An 18,553-nucleotide genomic window follows, 5' to 3' on the forward strand; every position below is an offset into this window, starting at 1 on the left:
CAATGCTCTCTATCTGTAAATAGCATCCACTTCAGGTCATCTGCAGACCACAGCAACTCCCAGTACACTACCTTGGCATGAACATCTAGGGAGGCACAGGTGAGTAAGTGGGAATATTTTAGGGAGGAATACAAATTGTCTCTTCATTGACAGAAAGAGAAAAAGACAAGAAAAATACTACACCATTTAAGGCACTGCTGCCTCCTCTCTTGCTGTTCTCCATACCAACAGTCTCAGGGAAGCTAAAACCACAAAAAGTTACCATATACCCATCAAGACAAGGCAGAAACAGGGAAGAATCATGAGGGACAAGAGCATTCTTATTGAAAACAAGCCTGGAAAACTTCTTCCATTGTCTTGCTTTGATGAGGTAGTGAATATGAGGATACCTCCTTGATTCACTGGGGAAAGGATTGATTTAAGCTTCATTATTTGGTAGGATGGTAACAAGCAGGCAACCTCTATTTTGGGGATGCTCAACACATAACATGTGACAACCAGTAAGCTGGAGCCACTAGAATCTCTTTCCTCTGAATCTCAGTGAAACCAATGAAAAGACTCAGAGTGTGTTCACTGCACAATCCAGCCGGCCACAGAAGCAGCTGCAAGAGCGGTAGCTAAGTATGTAGCGTATAGCTGAGCATTTCCATCCTAATCCTCTGTTTCAAATTGCTCAGAGCTTTCCAAATGCTTTACTTATCAGGATAAAATGTTCCAGGCCTGGTCTCTGGCAAAATGGAAATTTTTAATAGTTCAAGATAAAAGCGATTCCGTTATTCTCAAGCAGGAGAGGAGCCCAAGAATCAAGGAAACAGATTTTTTTGTGATTCATTTTTTTCAATAGTTCAGCTGCTGAAATCTCTGAGGGGCCAGATTTGAAGCTTGGCATGAAGCAGTCCTTGCTTGAGAGGGCCAATAGAGAATGGAACATTACAGCTATTGACCAGTGTGTTACAGGGAAATTTCTCTATGGCTCAAAAGGTCTATGAGGCCTTGGAAATCATTCAGTGGTTTTATGCAGTTTATTTAGGAAAGTTGGTCCTCCCACTCTTCCCTCACACATACACTATTTCTTCTAGTAATATTGGGAGAAAGAGGATCCATATTTACCATGTTGGCGACTAATTTAGCTGTACAGATCCCAACAGAGATTAGCAAGATGAATGAGATGACCTCCTAAGAGCTCCTCTAGCCTAATCTTCCATTGTCTAGTCTACGTAGCTGATTCATACCGTAAGTCCCCTATAAACTTTAGATCACTTGTGTAAATCTAAGTCTGCCGATGACCCATAGTACACAATATTACAGAATTATCTCTTGTGCTTTTTGCCCTGTGGTTTTTCAGGTTGATGCATGCTGAGCAGCCCACATTGTGCAACATGTAAGTTTTGTGTGTTGAAACTGCAGTAATTTCAAGGTGCGGTGTAACCAATTAATATTTACACAGCATGTTGAAGATAGAAGCACTATGTCCTGTGATGGCTACGGATTGCCCTGTACACTAAAGACATGCTCATGTGCCATACTTTACTTTGGCTCTAGTCTGCATGGCAGCTAGAGAAGCTGGAGGAAACTTTGCATCTCTTCCACACAGAAGGTGCTGTGCAAAGTATATTCTGCAGCAAAAATTGGGAAACAGCAAAATGGTTTGGTTATCCACACTACGGAAATGATCAAGCTAAAGCAGGGCTGCTGGCCCTGGCTCTGTAGCCTCTATGGGATGCTTCCAGAGTGCCTTTTGTGAACAACAAATATATCAATCTAAGTGGAAATATGCATATGGCTTTAACTGCATGGTTTTAACTGGCAATTAGTGTTCTTCTTACTTAGGCTCATATTGAACCTTCTCCAGTTGAAATCCTAGGAATTTTGCACCAAATTTGGCAGTGGTCTTAGCAATCAAGGTCAACTGAAAATAATAAATAATAATAGTAAATTACATATTGTAACAGAGAAAGCAGGGAAAAAAAGTAGTGGAGAACATGATACTACTGTGCCCATTTTAAAGATAAGTAGCTGAGTCACAGAGAGATGAGAGTCTGAATTCCCAAAGGCAGGCAGGCAACTGAGGAGTGAGTACTTGCCTAAATTGGACAGAAAGTCAATAACAGGGCTTAACTTTGATCTCCTGACTTGCAATCGTCTTACGATGCAACTATAAAATCAAGCCTTTCCCCACAGCTTCTCAGGAAAGGTGAGTTATTCCTGCCCCTCAGCAGACACTTATGCAGTTCACCTGGCTGGACATGGGAGAGTGTCAGCATCACTCAGCTCATGGGATGGGGCAAGGATGGCGAAGGGGGAGAGCCGCATCCTGGATTCACTTTGTGGGAAGGTTGGGCGACTTCTGTGTGAATAACTGACTGACTTGTTGCTAGGGAACAGTTGGGAGACATGCTTTTGATCTCCCATATGCTTACTACTAATAAATAAACAAATAACAATAATTACAACAAACCCCAAGCCTGTTGTATCTCCAGGATTAATTAATGATGAAATACAGCTGAAATTCTGTAAAAGGAAGCAGCAAGGTGGGTTAGATTTCACATTTTCCTGCTGCTTATGGAAATGATGGTTGAAATTAACATTTTTTTTTCCCTCCTTAAAATTTACCTTAGCTGGATCAGGTTGGTGGGAGGAGTGGGGGAGTATTCTCTTCACAGACAGAGGATGAGCAGGTAGACAGTAAATCTCCACATGCCAGTTTTACTCGCATCCAGTTTTTCCTGCCTAGTACAGTTAAGTTTTTTAGATACTTTACTTGCATTTCTAATTCAGTTATTCTTCTGAAATTTATTCAAAGGATTTATGCTTATGAAATTATAATATAATGCTGCCTATATGCCAATGAGCTGCAGGCAAAGAAAATAATTTTCTTCAATTTACAGTTATGAGGCTGGAAGAAAATGATGCCTTCTTATCACCTCTTTTTCTTTGTATGCCTCAGTATTTTTTTAAGTCTTCAGAAGGCAGGAGCTGATGATGAATTCTTAAGCAGATCACACTGATAATTGTATTTCAGAACTGTCAACTCTGTGAAGACTGTCCACGGAGGTGTCTCAGTTCACTTGAGCTATTTGTGTCACTGCTTCCCCAGGAACTCAGCCCTCAATAAAACCCAAATCACTGGGGATATTGTTAAGTCTTCTGAAAGGATTATTAGATCGAAGGAAAATTTATGGATGACACTTTGTAACAATTAATCAGGAACTGTTGATGAAGTTGGCTCTTTATTCTAGAACAGGGAAAAAAAAAATGCAGCCCCTGTACAAATTGTCAAACGGCCTATTTTGTCACTCTGTTTGATTAATGGACTATTTGGAGTCCCCAAAAAGTCCTAGTACAAATAAAAAAGAATCATAAATATTGAATAAGCTCACAGCGTGTTTAACCTTGACTATATTTTGGAACATTCTTGAGGAAAACTTTGCTATTCAGAAAATAAATTTCTAAGGGGATTTTTAAAAAAATAAATAATAAAACTGGAGATTTTGGAGAATGTCACCTAGCCAACTTTGTCATCCCAATTAGCCTGCCATGAGACATTAGCTTTAGTTAGCTTTGCAATCAGGTCAGCAACTGCTGGCACACAACCACATTTTGCAAGTGGGGCTACACCTGGTCCACAAAAGCGGCACAGGATGGCAAGGAAAATGCTGCTTTTGGCGCTTTGTATGTCACACAATGCTGGGACTGCTAACAAGCTCTTATCCTTTTGTACTGTAATTTATGGAAATGGAGCCCAAGGAGTGCTGAGAGCACAGGAGTCATGGTGCCATAAGGTTGCTTCTGAAAGGTTGGTTGAAAGATGTCCGGTGATCTGTGTATATGCAAATGGTAGGACCCGAGTTTCAGCTGCAGCGAACACACACACACAGGCACACAGACACACACGTTCATACGTATGCAGGACACGCAGTTTCCATCCTGCTCCTCTGTCTGTATTCGCAACTCTGGTGCCCTCCTCCCCCCAGACTCTCCCCCTTTTGCCCCCCCCTATTGCTTGATGCAGCTGTTTAGTCCTGACAGGTCTGACCAGTCATTTTTGCTAACCTCTGATAGCATCTAGGTCAGAGTGATCCCAAACTGCCTGGCTTTTGTTCTCGGTGAGCAAGAAATACAATGCTATTAGTTTAGGCTGGGGTTCCACAGAGCACTTAAACTCCACATGCCTCACTCCAAGCATGCAAGCAATTCCCCTCTTCTCCTTCAGCAGGGCACTTAAGTGCCTGCTTAAAGTTAGGCATGTTTCAGGCATGTTTGGGCTGAATCAGGCCCTCACTCAGGAGAAATAATGCCACTTCGTATTTCGTTTAGTTGGCTGCTTTTGCCAGCATGTGTCATCTGCCAGCTCACTAGCCCATCTAAGCTGACATACATGCAATAATGTACTTCAAAGCAGAGATTATTCAGGCTCAGGAAGTGGGAGAGATTGTGAAATCTGTGCAACCATTTCCATTAGGAATGTAAGAGAGCTGTACAATAATAATTGCTCATTAGATTCTGCTTATTCTTTAAATGTAACACAGAGATTCAAACAGGGGTATTGTTTTTTGCCTCATCATATTTCATTCTGAGCTATAAATAACACTTTTCAATCCACTTTTATCCCCACAATTCTCCATGATCATAGGTAGTCCTCTACATCCCAGTGAAGAATAGCATTACAACAGAGAGGGCTGGGCTAGAGATTGTGCAAGGTGTTAGGTGTCTGCTCAGGGAAACTGAAGTGCTAGTTCCAATTTCTTTCTGCTGCAGGCCATATCCATTGATCAGCAGTGGTCAAGGGAAATGCTTTTCCTAGAGAGGTCTGCCTCAGGAAAATGGGGCCAGGGAAGGTGCAGAGGTGGTTTAGTCCATTTTCACACTTGTACTTCAAATTGCTCGTGGAGCATGTGGAAACAGCAGTGAAGCATGAAATTTTCAAGACCTCCCGAGTATTTCTTTGTGATGTATAACTGAAAATCTTTTACAAAGTACTTTCATAATTATACAGTACTATGGCCTGTGGTTACAAAGTCCAATGGACATTACCAGGCTGAACTAGGCTGGGGTGAGACAGGATTTTTGGGGGTAAACTGGCAGAGAGCTTCTTCTGAAGGGAGTGCAGGCAAGCAAGCAGGCTGCACTTCTCCCCACTGCTCAATCCATGCCAAGTCCCAGGGGCAATCACTGCAATGGACACCGGCTTGCTGTTTTCCTTGGTTTCTTTGCAAAACCACGGTCCTGACCAGCAGTGATTATTAAGGATGGGGGTTTTCACAGGAGCCGGGTGTTAATTTTGATTAAACTCCAGCCCTGGTAATTGCACTCTTCCCAAAGGAATTCCTGCTGCTGATTCACCTGGGAAAGCCACAGTAGTCCTTAATTCCCAGGCTGAGCCACAGAGGGCTGTCACAACATGCTGTATAACTGGATGTGGGGTGCAGCTCTTCTAAGGTCTCTTGCTGATGTGTTTCGTGTGGGATTTACAAACATTTACTAGGTCAGGAACACTGAGTGAACCTGAACAGACTGTTTAGCTCAGTGGTTAGCACAGCCACATGGGAGAGAAGAGGCTTGCACTCCATTTTCTCAGCCAGTTAAGTACCTGCACAGCTAAAACCCACACAGCTCTGGAAGGTGAAGTGTGCCCTCCTCATCAAGTGCAGATACTAAGAGTGAGTGTTACCAAGCACAAGAGTGAGCGTAAGCAAGTAGGTATCAAGATCTGGGTGCTTATAGAGATGCCCAGATGTAAAGCTTAAAGTGGTTTCAGGCAGCAGTACCAGCGTAGGAAACTGTGACTCAAACTCTGTGCTAACAGGACTCTCATGCTGCAGAGCACTGCCTCTGCTCTTTGTGCAACAGAGATACTAGAAAACAAGAGGAAAGCATTATGGCTAGTGAGAAAGGAAGTGACTTTAAGGTGTAGTGATTATGATCCCCAGTCAGGTGTAGGGTGCCTGAGTTCTGGCTCCTACTTAATATAATTTGTATCAAGAAAAGCAGCTTCAAAAAGGGATATGCCTGTTCAGAAACAGTCCCATATTTTTGTGCTTAGGGCACTTCTAAAAAGTGTGCATTTGAAACGCCTTGAAAAGCTGATTTTAGTTCTCTTCCCTGCCTTCATCTCATGTAGGAGCTCAGATCACCTCTTTTTCAGGGCTGGGTTATTCATATCACAGGGGTGCCTACCAGACTGGATCCCACATGGGACATGGAAGGGACATCTCGTATGCAAGTGCCAGCACAGCTTAAAGGTAAACTAAGAACATAACACTTTGCAGTACCTGATGTTAGGTGTGTGCAGAAAAGGACATGCACCTGGAGGACCTTGTTGCTTGAAGAACCTTACCATTGTTGGAAGAAGGGCAGACAGCTGAGGTCCCTGGGTGCCTCCTTGGTACTCTGCTGGTGAGCAGAGGTTTGGATGTGTCTGAATTGGTAGATTTTCATTAACTACCAAAACATGTTCGTGTAGCTACTGCAAGGAGTCTTTCAACATAGGAACTATAGGAAGGCTTTTCTTTGCATCTCCTTTGGAGCACATCAAGGTGCTTTGCTTTCTAAAATAAAGTGTTCTGAGCATCTTTTGTGAAGCTGGCAAATGAATAAGATCCACCCCAGCTCACTTTCTCTTCTTCTAACGCTCCCAAACATAAAACAGGCACTAAAATAAAATTCCTGTTACTAAACACTAGGTAGGCCTTTTCCTTTGATGACTGCTCCAAAAACAGAGCTGAAATCCAGGAAACATGGGGGAAGATTCAGTCACTTGAAGGGTGCAGATTTCATCGTTATTGTTTGCCAGCAAAAGAACACAATGCATAAGAAAAAGCATACTCTAAATAAAACTAATTGCATTATACAGAGCATCAGGCATCCTATAAAAACCTGTTGCCTAAATGTGTCTGTAACAATTTATCAGCAAATGAACTTCATGTAAGAGAGCCAAAGCAATTAGCTGGGTTTTGGCAGATCTCTGCACTCCTTTGACATACCCTGTAGTAAAACAGGCCACCAAACTAAAGAGAAAAATCCCATATACCTCAAAATGCTAGACTGGTGGTTCAGAAGTTTTACTAGGGTCCTCTCTGTGTTAATTTGCCATATTTTGCAAAACTATTCACTATTTTGCAAAACTATACACTATTCATCCTTCTATCTTCTTTCACTGCCCTGCCCTCTTTGGCTATATGTGTCCAACAGTAAACCAGTTTGCATCAGCTAGAACTGAATTAGAAAATCAGTTTCACCTGAAAGTGGACAGGTTCATTCTCCAGGTTAAGGTTGACATTTTATTTATTTGTATTTTTAAGCTTCCTTGACTAATGGCTAACTAAAAACCTAGCAATGATAATGAAACAACAGGTCAACCAACACTGCCTGTCTCTTCTGTGGTTTTAATTTAACCCTTACACTACCATTTACCAATTGATTCAGAATATATCAAATGCAGAGTAAATGGCAGGTATGTGGTATTTTCCCTTTTAAGAGGTGTCATAATTTTACACAGCAGGATAACGCCCATGGATCAAGCAGACTCAGCTTTCTGTGGCTGCAGACTGGGAGTGTTGTGAAGATGTGACTACAGATTTGCTTGTACTTATCTTCTTTCCACGACGCCTAGGAAAAAAAATGTATATATGTTTTACTTGGTGCTTTGTGCTTTTATAGATTGGAACTGTGTTATTCATGGGATGTGGAGTATAATGTTGATTTTGTGTTTTGAGTCTTCTGTAATTGCAGAGTAAGAAGAATTGGGCTCTTTCTCTTCACAGATGAGAAGATATGGTCTTTGATCTTAATGCTAGGACTAGTAATCAGATGTTGGTTTCCTGGCTTTTAATGTGTGAATGAGTTGAAAGATGCTCTCAACTAGGCTTACAAGCCATGTGCAGTTGGTGAACGCTGCTTTGTGTAGCTCATTCTTGACACATTTATGATATAAAACAAATGTAGGAAGGTCTTTTGATCCATGGGTTAAGGCTGCCTATGTTTACAGAGACAAAGCTGGAGTATTTAAGAGCTTTGAAAAGTATCCATGTGCATGACTGTACACTTCCCTTCACCCTATTTTTGCTTATGTTTGTGTTTGCTAGCTACAGTGCTTTCTGTTAGAATAATATTAACTTTGCGTTAAGATTCACTTCATGTGAGCTTCACTATTACATCTCCCCTGAGTGAAAATAGCGTGGTGAAATCTTGTTAGACCCATAGTGTCTAAGCTCAGGCTTAGTAAATGACAGTGCAGTTTGTATGGCCATGCAGCTACAATAAACCTGTTTATTTCCTCTTCATCAGTGAATGGCACTGAGTGCTTAAGGAAGTCAGCAGTTGAGTTTTGCTTGGAATTATATGTGAAGGAGGATCCTCCTTCTTGTCATTTTATTTATCATTAACAGCCATTATAATTTCTTCCCAGCTGCAATTACACTGATATCACCACATCTAAATGAGAAATGACACTGTAGTGGTTATATTATGTTGACTGGGCATCACCTAATTTTTAAGTGGCATTCTTGCCCCATCATTGTGATTATATCCCTTTCTAATAAGTAATATAAGAAAAGATCTACATAATGGGAAAACATACATATTAATATATTCCATGACAAACATGTTAACTTTACATATTAATCATGGTAAATAGAAGTCATGATTTACATTTTTCCTTTTCAATACACTGTTCTCTTGACAGCTTGCTTCCCCTCTGGTTTTATTCTCTCTAGTCCTGGTGTATGTTCCACTGCCTCTGGTAACCCTGTTAGTCACAGAAGAAGGCAGGTCACATCCATCTGGTTAGAAAGAAAAAGAAAAAAAAGAAAAACCAGTGTTACTGGATAACGTAATTCTGCCACTCTCCTCACTGCATTCAGGTCTGTGTGAATAGACTTGGATATGTGCAATAAACATATGTGTGTGATAATGAGATTGTTGGTGGAAAGTCATCTTGAAAAGACAAGGAGCAATTAAGCTTGCTTACTTATACAAGTTAGAATGACAAGATGCCATTGCCGGCCCCACTCATCCATATAATAGGGTTCTCCTTCCCTGCTTAGCTGTACTGGGAGAAGCATTTCCTGTCAAACCTCTGCCATGACTCCACCATAAAGCAATCTGCCTTCTTCCCTTTTATACACAGTTCATTCTCACACTCACGTCACTGTCCTGATTTCAACTGAGTGCCTGCTGGCAAGCACCTGAATTATAATACTTTAAGAATTCAATGCAAAGCCTTCATTTAACTGAGTATTTATTTGTATTGGTGTACTCTCTTGTCTGATTTTAATTGTCAGTGGGAAGATGTGCAGGTTGCTCACAAACGTTTAATAATGCAATGTGTGGAGTCAACAAATAATGCACCTTCCTTTTGCTATCTTGAAGATTTAGATAGGCTATCTTGGATGCTATTGACAAGGAGAGAAGTGTGGAACAATGGGAACATATGATAGTGTTAGATAACAATAGCTATCCTTATGCATCTTGAACTGAATGATGAAGCCATCAATTAGAGAAATAGCCCTCTGAGTATATATCATTGACAAGATGAATACCAGCATATTGTATTTCTGGATGGAGATCTCGGTGATCTGTAATTCAGAAAGGCAGTGAATAGTATATACAGTAAAACTAATCCTATGATACTGAAAATCAGAAATCTTTTGTCCTCCCCATGGTTCTTTGTTTTTTAGCTACTAGACTCTTTCACATAATGAAAGTATTTGTACTTGATATTAATTACTTAAACAATGTTTTCTCATTTAGTATCAAGATGCCATTCTTCTCCACATGCAGCATATTTAGTGGACACTTTCCGAGCCTGAAAGAGCATGAAGAGCAGTTCTTTCTAGTTGTTGTCTGGTCTCTTAATTCTTACTTACAGACACGGGGATCCCTTCACAGCCTATAAACTCAGGCTCCTCCATACCAAGGAGCAGACTTGGCATCCACTTCTTACATGGCATAGCCTCTATTTTTAACCTAAATTCTCCCATGTTCTCTTTGGAATATCTGATAGTCTCTACCCCTTCTGCCTCTTCCAGCTTTGGTGTTTGCTTTTTTGTTTGTTTGGTTGTTTTATTTTTGCTTTTTTAGCTTTAATAGTTGTTAATGTTACATTTATAGCAGCGAAGGAACAGAAGAAAAGCTAAAGAGATGGGAATTTCACTATTATAAAAAAGGAGTTCTCAGCACTTGCAGTTTCCAGTTAATTAGTTTCAGTTCTTTTACTTACACTTGAAAGTGGGTGAACATTCCACGGTCAAGGCCAAAATTTATTCTTGGATCTGTACACAGCTAATGAAATGTGCTGCATCAGTGTTACACAACGAGAATGGCTCTGTAGGAGAATAAAGAAAGAATACGAGGAAAGACTGTAATTAATGTAGTTCTAGACTACCTATAAAATATAATTTAAGGAATAGGAATAAACATTCATGACCATTATCTGTATTATTATTTTTGGTTGAGGTTTTTTAACATGGACTCTTTTGTGTGAAATCAGCTTTATGATCTTTTCACAGGAATCTGAATGTTTAAGTCCTCTTCATGTTTGTTTGCTTGTACACAGAAGGTCATGATATTAAAAAGCAATTCTACCAGGGATGCCAGTGATCATTGCACTGAAGAAGAATTTCTTAGGGGAGGCAAGAAAACAGTCACCGCCTTTCCTATAAATATTTGAAAGGGCTAACGAAGTTGGTGGATCTCAGTGGCATTGACAATGTACAGCCTGATGAGGGGAAGAAACCCCCCCCACATTTTTCAGGAAAGCAAGCACGTAAAAGAAATTTCTGCAGCCTTCTCCCTTCGAAATCTAATCAAATGAAACCATCTACAAGCCAATAAGCTTCTTGAGTGCACTTTGCCCTGGAAACAGTGTTTTATTATCACCCAAAACATAAATAATGCAATAAGAGAAAATGTTTGAGGTCTCCTTAATGAGCTATTGTTAAGGCACCCTTCACTCTTATCTCCTTTCATAGCCTGATGCAAAGAGCAGCATCCAGTGGTTGAGAGTGTATTTTGAGTGCTGCTACGGAAGTACAAATGAGAAAACAGACTTAATTACACTGCTTATTGCATCTAGAGGTCCATGTGGTTTGACTGTCTGTGTTAGGACACCCTATAATTTGGAGGAATTCTCTGCACGCTGGCACCATGAATGTACTGCTATCCAAAGGATGGTTAATAATCTAAAGTTGGCTGTTAACATTGCTGGAGCTGGTGTCTATAATTTCAGCAAGTGACCTGAATGACTCTGCAATGAAAGACTGAAATGTCACTCTCCTCCTTTACTTTGTTTGCCTTGAGCAAAGACTGCTCCAGATTGTGTACATCCACTGAGGTCCAAATGATGAAAGGGCAGTGCATAAGCATAGATTCATGGCTCTGCTAAATCTTCCTGCTCTGGCAGAATAGTAGGGAGCATGGGGATGAGGGCATGTGAGAAAAATCCTGCTCTCCTCCAGAGCAGCTTCCACTGTGGCGGTCTTTTCCCATCTCTGACTGTGTAAAGGTGAGGCTGGCTATAGGGACCTGGCTCTCCCATGCTCTCTAGCTGCCAGCCACCAGTAAATCAGACCTGATGCCTGTGGCTAAAGGCAAAGAAAATGGTTTCCATTATCCAGATATTTATTTTGCACCTGCTGCTGTGACATGTGTGTAATAACAGTTACGTACGGCAAAAGGTAGGCTGACCTGACTTTGAGTAGTTCATTGCTTCTTTTCATTATGCTGAGTGAGTGAGTGAGCAAGCAGAGGACTCTTATTCTTCTCGGGAAGTGTTACAGGCCATCCCGCTGGGACATCTGTGGAGTGCCAAGTGCAAAGAGCTTTCCCTTTCCTACCAGGACTCTTAAACCGTTGTTTCCATTTTGTCTCATTGGTACAGCTCAGATGCAGTAAAGGGGTAAAATACTATCAGTAAATTTCAGAAAGTTCAGTATTTGCATTTCATTTGGAAACCTGTGACATTTTGGCATATTTTCACTGGAAGGCCAGGGCAATCCTGATTGAAGATCAGTGTCGACATTAAAATATACAAGCTATGGAGAGCTGGTGTGCTTCAGAGCAAAGCCAGCCTGCCAGGCACAGAACCAGGGCAGACCTGGGGCAGAGGATAAGACTGAGTTTTAGGGTTGGTGGGGTTTTTTTTAGTACAGAGTTGAATAAAAAGACTAATTCACTCACAGCACTCTCAGACCATATCTTCTCGGAGTGAGACAGGTTACTAGTGAAAATATGCTGGTTTTCTTTAAAATCACTCAGACTTTCGTGCACAGTGCCTGGTGTACAAGTGTCACAACTGGGGGATGTTCAACCTTTCCACTTACTATGTGATAAATAGGAAAGCACTGGAAAAGTACCATTCCCTGTATTCCCTCCAATACAGTACAGCTAGCTTTCAGGGACTGAGAAACTTTTCCACCATTTGGATGAGTGTGAATGTCAGTTGTACTCTGGCAAAATTATGCTGAGAAGTCCTAACAAAATCTAAGCCTGAATGACTGTGTTCACTCCCCTCCAGCCATCATGAAGGCACTATCAACATTATGTTTACAGAAAGCTTTAAGAGGTATTACTGCCATTTATATATGACAAGTGGAGTCCTGACTATATTTCTGAAAGCAAAGAAATCACTGCCTTCATCTCCCCACCATGTGTTTGCCTGTAATTAGTTGAAAATGTGACATAATGAGAGGAAGGTGGAAGAAAATAATCTAGAAAGTAAGCACACTGTTCTTAGTTCTCACTGCAGATTTGTGAAGTACTGCTGTTAGATTTAGGACTATATCTGATTTACTCAGGGAAAAAGAAAAGCCTGTTGCTACTTGTTGAACTTATCTGATGTGAAGCACAAACTTTGGCTTTCTTCCAGTCAGCTGAACACGTCACCAACACCAGTGTCCTTTTTTGCCCCTCTAGATGCAACCTTTGTTCTTTACAGTGTGTTTTATCTGCAGCCCTCCATTCACCTTATAGAATTCTGGTTCATATCATGTGAACTGCTGCTGAACCGTTTTGTACTGCTACAAATTCAGCTTTGTGGGAAAGAGGGACTATTTGGCTCCTCCCTCTTTTCACCATGATGTGTATTTTCTCACTAATAAACATGTCAGCTTTTCACAAACAAGAAAGGAAGAAACGCAACAGAAGTAGCCTCATCACATTAAACTGTAGCATTAACAGACAGAATGAAAGACACTGCAAATGAAATCATTTGGAAATAGTTCTTTGTGGGTTCTTTTGGGTCTTTTTCTTTTTTTTTTTAGCCTCATCTCAGTAGAAAAGATCTTGTTTTTTGAAAACAAAAATTATGCCTATTTCTGTGGTAAAATGGAAATTTGTATATATTAGCTATAAATCTACTCAAATTTTGTTGCAGAGCCTATAGGCAAAGCTCCATGTGCTTTGTTAGATACAGTCAAGTTACAAGACAAGGATAACTGACCTCCCTTCTGCAAAGGGAAAGAAAAGCCTGAAACACTTCCAGCAGCCTCTCACACTATGATTATTTTACCCTTCTTTTTTATTTGGAGTAGGGAGGGAGGTGGAGAGAAAGAGGCAGAATAACTATCAGATAAGACAGGAGTTTGGGGGGAGGGAGGAGGGAGCTGTTTATTAAACAGGGATGGGCAATAACCTGTCCCTCACACTTGAATTCATATAGAGAAGAACAATACCTGAGAACTGGAGGGTTGCCTTTTTAGCAGTTTCTCCTTAGTAAGGCTTGCTTTGCCACCACCCATCATCAGAGAGCTCAGAACTTGCAAAGCTTCTGATGTTCTTACCAAAGCTCTTAACACCGGCAACTGTGAACACGCTGGATTTCCCAAGACTTTGGGAGTCGTCTGGAGGTCCTGGGAAATGGCTGGTCTATGTTAGAACTGCTGGTCTGTGTTAGAACTGTTTTTTTTTCCCAGCAGCATGAACACATACAGAGAGAGAAATAAGGGCCAGGTTCTCCTCAGAGATGGTTTTTACACTGTTTCAAGAGCGTTATTCTTGCTCCTCATTTACATTCCCAAGAGGGGAAACCAACTCAATATCTCTCTTATTTGTAGGCACTTGTGATAGCAGATTGAGGTTTCCCAGCTCAGTAAGAAGTCAAATGATCCAGTAACTGACTCTGCATCTCAATTACTGAGAATACAGGAAAAATAGCACACTTGATCCACTTCCTTCTGGCTACCCTTGCCACACCCTATGCAGGGAGGAAAGCTACGTTATGCTGTTTGTATGCAGAGGTTATTTCATAAGTAACACAACCTGAGGAGAACCTCTCATTAGGGCTTCAATGAGGGATTACGCATAGGTGTCAAGGGGCAAATAACCCAGCCGCTTTCAGCATTAGCCTTGTTTAATGTCATGAAATGGCTTTCAAAACTCTGGATGCAAATAAAACTTTCCAACAGGCTGCCAGAAACAGTCATGCCAATAATGTCATGCCAGTGTGAATGAAGTTGGAGTGTTTTTCCTTTGTAGCAATCAGACATGCCAAACAATGCATTTCTGTGGGGTTGTCTTTCTTGGGAGGTTGAAATCACTTGGCTTGCAGCCTCGTGCCTCCCAGCTCACCTGAGGCATGCTGTAATCAGCCAGAACCATGCTGCATGTCATGTCTTACTGCTTCCAGAAATATACAAATTTCCTTTTCCTTCTATTCCCTTTGTGAATTAGCCCCTTAAGGGTAAGGTTTTTAAGAGAGCATACAAGAAGCCTGTGCACAGAGCCTCATAACACATAATGGGATTTGTGTGCCTGCCTACCTCCTCCAAAAATGAACTCTAGAACAACAGAAGTTACTTGGCCTGGCACTCACTTGGTCCTTTTGACCTCCCTTTTGTGATGGAAGATAAAGACTTCCTCCTCCTCCTACAGAAAGCCCGGAGGGTATGTTTGTATGATGTGCTGTCTGGTCTTCCAGTAAACAGAGATGTTTCTTGAGGTTTTCAGAGTCCTCAGCTCCTGTTCTGAAGAAAGATAAGGTTGTTTGACGCTTCACAGGATAAACTTGCCTTAAGAGTTGAAGCAGGTGCAATGAGACTACATGTCCTGTGACAAAAGGCTTGAATGTAAAGTTTTTGCTTCGAAATGACATCAGAAAGCACTGTAAATCCACGAGAGCTAAGTGCTTCTGACAAGTAGAAAATTCTCACCTGCAGAATAGGTGCCAAGAACTCTTGCTCTTTCCAAGCCCTTATTTGTTACTACAGCACTGTGTAGGATTTAGTAAAGTTTCCCAGTGAAAACTTCCCTGTGCAGAACCATGTAAGCTTCTTGTACACAGCCCATTTCTAACGTGTTTTGCAAAACCTACAAAAAAGCCAAACATGCTATAAAGCACCACAAAAGCCCCTGGGCTGCTCAGTATTGTGGGTAAGGTTCTTGCAGTCTGCCAGGATCTGTGCTGACCACCTGGGGAGCTGAAAACTGCTGAAGTCCAGTGATAAGGGCTTTACTTGAAGAAGGCTCTTACAGCTCGCGTTGAACCAGGACTGCCGAAACACCCCTTGTAACCAGCATCAATTGCAGTGATGTCAAAAACATTCCTGCCCTATAACCTAAGTAAAGAATGCCAGTTTAAGGAAGAGTAAGGTACATTGGAAAATATAACTGAGATCAAAGTATTATGTGCTTGAGCTGCATACATAGTTTTGTTGTCTCTCACTGAGAATCAGCAGGACATATCTGCTTATCAGCAGGCCATACAGTTTCTTGGGTTTTGCCTTGGGTCTGCTCTACATGTACTTTTGTACTAGTAAAACACAGCTAGTGCAGTAAGCATTTAACGCCTCTAACGTTACCATTTCATCTGGTCTAATAAGCCCAGCTTTTATTTATGTCTCTGCTCAAGAGAGGCAGAACACACCAGCTGGGGAGGAAAAAAAAAAAAAAAAGAAAGAAAAATTAAAAAGAAAGGATTCCCAAGTACCTACCCAAGGAGTTAATGCAATAGGGTATATGTGAAGGGGTTAAAACACTACACAGGTACAGATCCTGTGGCAATTACAAATGTTATTGAAATAAAAACCAGAAACAGGAAGCCAAAAAACAGGTCCCTAAGGCAGGCATCTGTCTTAAATGATATCATTTGTCAAGTTTCCAGCATCTTGTGGTTGTGAACACAAAAAGAAGTTCTGTGTTATACTAAGGACATTACATACTCATTAGTTGGAATGTTCCTGAAGTACATAATACAGGATTTTCATTTAATAAGAAGCAGCTACTTGCCACTGCGTTGTACATAAATTCTGGGCATGCTGTTTGCCATTCAAGGATGTTCTACTTAATTTTTGACAGGTTTTTTCTTCCCCTCCCCCTTTAGACTACACTGTAAAAACTGTGAGCAGAATGTGTTGCCACAGTATAAAAACCTTTTTAGAACATTTTCTGATTTCTGAAATCTGGATTCTTGCAATGACAAATATTGAAGGCTTTAATGTAGATATTAAATAAAAAAGAAAAATAAGTTACCTATAGGAGTATTGTAGCAAGAAAGCAAACATATATATATGCATCCATACACATACATGTATGTATCTCAGCACAGTAACTCTTCATCAGCCCCCATTCTCGATGAACAAACCTAACTGTAATTAATAGGTATAGTTCCCCTATCTGAACACTATTAGTGCATTAGAGTTAACTAATATATAAGCTTCTCCCTCACTGCCCTGCCAATGACCTTAAGCTTCACATGGTAGGAAGGCCGCTTGCTGTAGAATAGGAAAGTAATTTATCCACCATGATTGTTCAGCCCAGGCCCCTCTGTAAAACAGCAACTGACAATTGTGCTGTATTATAGATGGTGCGTTTGTGGTGTGTACAATAGTGTGCAGAGCATCGAACTCACTTCCCTGAGCACTGCAGGGAGGGTTTGAAAAGTGATCCTAGAAAGAAGAGACCACTTGCTGAGTGATAACCCTCCATTTTCAAACCTTTTTTTTTTCCTCTCCAAATATCTGTCCCCCCCTTTTTTTTTACACAAAGAGAGACCTATATTGTTTTGTCACTTTAAGTAAAAGCAGGATGTAGTTTTCCATTCATAAAAGTATGTCATATTACAAAAAAAAAAAAAAAAGGCTACTTTGCTTTTATTTTACCTGGGATTTCCCTGCTTCTTTCCACATGTCAGGGTTTAGTATATTCCCTCAAAACATAATAAATTTCGATTCTGTAGCTTAAGGGATCCATCAGTTAAAATGTTAGTCTTTCATCTTTATTACCCTCCCATTAAAATGAAAGAAACCGGGACACACTTCAGTTTAGAAGAAGCAATTTAGCTGGTAATGTCCTTACTACTCAAGTCTTTACAAAGAGAGAAAGTGCATTATTGCTTATATTTCACACATCTATCTGCATAAGAAGCAACTAAAGCTTTCAGACACATATGATATTAAATTTAATAATAATCTTTGATTAGATTATTTTATTACAACATTTTTCCATTACCAGTCATTTCCCGTACACATTTACATTCATAAAACGTGCAGGTTTCTCTTTGTTTGTGTATGTGTATATGTATTCATAAAGCAAGGAAAAGATTTCCTGGTTTGCTACAGCTGTTAGATCAGAAAAGAACAGATTAATAACTAGCCACCAAGTAGGACTAGGTTTTCTTGTACACTGCACCAGTAACCCTTTGCTATAATGAGGACACAAAGAGGCTCACATCAGGCTGCTCCTCTTCTTCATAACTCAAAAGCGTCACAGTGGCAATAGCCTCTAGTGCTATTTGTCTTTAGTGCAGTTGTGACACTTCGGCATGATCCATAATTTGGCAGCTATTTACCGTGACATTTCCCTTCAGTGCAGCCATAACATTCAGTGAAGCCATTATTTGGTTCCATTTACCATATAAATTGTATTGTCGTGCATGCATGCTAGCAGCTACATTAGGTACCTGAAAATGAGTAAATCTTGTAAAATAGATACTAACAGCTATTCAGCAGAGAAATTTCTTTACTCCTCAGACAGAAGTAGAATATATATAATATCTGAAAACATTGCCTCAAACTTTTCCTTGAGAGACTGTAATTATTTGTATTTACAGGACACAGCAGTTATTCATATCCTTATTAAATATATACCTTGTATACACATACACGCACACACACGGATATGCACATGTAAAAATACACAGCAAACTTGCTTGGCAGAAATCTAACTCAGTTCAAAATAGGAGATTCCGGCATAGCAATCAAGTAGAAAGCACATCTGTAAAATGTGCTGAGGGTTGCAGGCCAGGAGAGAGTGAGTACGAGTGCGTCCATGTGCGCGTGCGTATGCACACATGTGACAGACTCAGGAAAAAAGCCAGCTCTTCATCTAGTTCTTTGTTGCTTTTCCATAGAAGCATATGTGTGTAGGAAAGGGAAATTCTGCTATTAGCCTCAGCAAACAATGCCAGATTCCTCTGTAGCAAATTCATTTAGAAAGGTAAAATTAGGATGTAGTGCTAGCATCCACATCTCAATGAGCTGCTATTATTAACAGTAGTATTATTTAAATCCCTGCTCTCTACGTACAGTATACTTAGTACTTCCAAGGCAAATGTATTATT

The 18,553-nt window shown here is 40.6% G+C and overlaps 1 long non-coding RNA gene across 1 annotated transcript; it reads right to left on the minus strand.

The window, feature by feature from the left end:
* Positions 1 to 8,336: 8,336 nt before the first annotated feature.
* Positions 8,337 to 16,916, minus strand: LOC133267027 (uncharacterized). Its single transcript, XR_009742610.1, has 3 exons — positions 14,757 to 16,916; positions 10,220 to 10,324; positions 8,337 to 8,780 (listed from the first exon to the last, which is right to left on the minus strand). It is a non-coding gene; the product is annotated as an uncharacterized LOC133267027 (long non-coding RNA).
* Positions 16,917 to 18,553: the final 1,637 nt, after the last annotated feature.

Source organism: Pezoporus flaviventris, unplaced genomic scaffold (assembly GCF_033815535.1).
Source record: "Pezoporus flaviventris isolate CSIRO_AGI_PZ_B2104156 unplaced genomic scaffold, CSIRO_AGI_Pfla_v1 ptg000007l, whole genome shotgun sequence".
NCBI classification, from domain to species: Eukaryota; Metazoa; Chordata; class Aves; order Psittaciformes; family Psittacidae; genus Pezoporus; species Pezoporus flaviventris.